At 37.6% G+C, this 2906-nt stretch overlaps 1 non-coding gene across 1 annotated transcript; it reads right to left on the minus strand.

Moving 5' to 3' along the window:
- Positions 1-535: 535 nt before the first annotated feature.
- Positions 536-608, minus strand: Trnal-cag (transfer RNA leucine (anticodon CAG)). The gene has a single exon. It is a non-coding gene; the product is annotated as a tRNA-Leu (tRNA).
- Between the last annotated feature and the right edge of the window lie 2298 nt (positions 609-2906).

Below are 2906 nucleotides of genomic sequence, written 5' to 3' on the forward strand. Positions count from 1 at the left end.
CTATAATAATAAATAATTGACTATACTTACATACTTACACATAGAAAAGTATTGAAATAAAAAAAATACATCATACATAATGGTTAAGCGTGTCTCCCGCGGATTTTCTCCAAATTATGTGATACACAAAGTTGTGACATTCGCAAGTACCCCAAGCAACTCATGTTGCTGTACTTTTTAGTTTATTTTTATTTTGACGGATTAAATCTTTAATCCTAATTTAGTCTTTAATTTAGTCGTATCCATCTGAATACAACTCCATAATTCTAGGTCTACCTGGTCTTCTTCTTCTTCTATCGTGTGGGTTGCGAGGTGGATTACCAACCCCATCAACTCTGGTGTCAGGGTTAGTACTGAGCCGCCAAGGGCCCTGACATGGCTCATGTAACGACTACATACTTACATCACAAGTAGTAACCGGGACCAACGGCTTAACGTGCCTTCCGAAGCACGGATCATCTTACTTTCGGCCAATCAGGTGATCAGCCTGTAAAGTCCTAACCAAACTAGGGATCACAAAGTGATTTTTGTGATATGTCCCCGACCGGGATTCTAACCCGGGGCCTCCGGATCCTGAGCCCGACGCTCAACCACTGGACCACGGAGGCCGTTAACTACCTGGTCTACCTGGTATAGTAGCAATTGCTCCTATGCCGAACTGGGAGCGATAAAAACAAGCTGCTTATCATCCCGGTCATGTCGTAAAATCTGTCAGAATCGCTTTTCTAAGACGTTCGACAAATTTTAAGGCCGATACCTACCTTATCACCATTTATAAAGTTCATCATATCCATCTTAGGTCTTCGTATCAACAGTGGCTGTAAGTTGTCATTGATAACTTGTAGCTCTACCCACCCCACACGTGATATTTATGTATATGTATGTGTGAAAAGCAATGTGAAACATTTTAAACTAGTTATTTTGTGACATCGAACGTTTAAAAACTCATTAATTAATTGCTTTAATATAATTGCCCTTGGTTTTGCTTTCATGTAAGACCATAACCTGGAACCTGACAGAGGGCAGCAGTAACTGTTAGTACTATTCAGATGCGGAGGACATGAGTCCTAGTACGTCATTGAAATAGACTACTCTGGGCGCCATCCCACTTACGTCAGACAGAGGAAAGCAAGAGGAAAGCCACTGCCCTATTTTTCCCTAAAAAGTAGCATAGAGAATGCTACACAGACAAGAGCGTGGCTCTTAAATTAATGATGATGAATATAATTCAAAAATCAATAGCTATTTGAAAACTTTGTTACTATTCTACATATTATCAGTAAGTATGTAATAAAAATTAGTATGTATATATATACAAACATGATAATAGCTATTTCTAAGTCACGTTTACTTTAATAGCATATCTCATTATAGAAACATTCACGTGTTGAACATCGCTCAAACTAGATTTGTATAGTATATAAGTTTTTCTATATAAACTTATGTATAAGTACTTTTATTATAAACGTGAGCGTTATGTAACAAGCGCTGTCGGTTTTATAATACCTACGAGAAACAATTTTCTTGTATATTTTTGTTGTAAATATCATCATCATCATCAGCCCATGGGGACGTTTCCCCACTGCTGGGGCACGGGCCTTCCCTATGGATGGATAGGGAGATCGGGCCTTAAACCATCACGCGGGCCCAGTGCGGATTGATGGTTATTAACGACTGCTAATGCAGCCGGGACCAACGGCTTAACGTGCCTTCCGAAGCACGGAGGAGCTCGAGATGAAAACTTTTTTTTTTTGTGGTCACCCATCCTATGACCGGCCTTTGCGAAAGTTGCTTTACTTCAACAATCGCAGGCCGAGCGCGTTAACCACTGCTTTTTTTTTTTTTGACGTGACTTATTGTAGATTTGCCGCAGATGGCATTAACTACTTGGCCGGACAAATGGGGAGCATTTAACCGCTGCGCCACCGAGCTCCTCCTGTTGTAAATATATATGTAAATATATAATATTTAGTTGTAGGTTCGTACCCATTGTAACTATTACTTAACTCCACTTGATATCAACTCAGAATCATGGCCTGAATCATCCCTCTGAGTATTCGTTAAGATGTCACTTTCCACTTGATATCATCTCAGAATCATGGTCTGAATCATCCCCCTTAGTATTCGTTACGATGTAACTAACACAAGTCTATTATACAGATAATAAACTACATATACTACATAAACATATACTTAGAAAAAAAAACAAGTTTTGAAAGAAATAAAATACATCATACATATTGAGTATTGAATATATATAAAAGCTAAAAAGTAGAACATAAAAACTTTATAGAGGATATTACGTAAGGTCTATCTATATTCCTGAAAGTCAAGGTTTTAGAACGAACTAAAATCTTCATAATAAAGTTACTTATTTGAATTTTTCCCCTGTCATATGTTATGTACTTATGACATTTTTATGTAGAAAAACGTAGGCTCGTTACTTATATAAACGTTAAATTTAAAGGCAAAAGTGTCTTCAAAAGACGAATCATCGACTCCTGTAATGCAAAGTGCCTATAGGTACTCCACCGTGTGAGATTGGACATTACTGAAATAATCATAACATAAGGTCACAACTACATCCCAATCACGGAAGTCAGTGGTACATCCATCGCAAGATTAACTAGGTACTCACACCTCACCGAACTTTCTGTTCGACCAACGTGACAGGTGACGAAATAATCGACTAATTCAAAACAATGGTCCTGATTCCTGCAGACTCATCCTAAGTTTATTTTAAGTATAAATAACTATAAAAACTTAGTCTAATTACACATAGATAAAAAATGATAATTAAATGATTTTTAAATTAATTGCTTCTATGCTGTTCTGGGAGCATATAAAAAACATAGAACACGTTCAGCTGCTTCTCTTCCCGGGCATGTCGTAAAAACCGACAGAGG

This window comes from Pectinophora gossypiella, chromosome 24 (assembly GCF_024362695.1).
Source record: "Pectinophora gossypiella chromosome 24, ilPecGoss1.1, whole genome shotgun sequence".
Classification (NCBI taxonomy): Eukaryota; Metazoa; Arthropoda; class Insecta; order Lepidoptera; family Gelechiidae; genus Pectinophora; species Pectinophora gossypiella.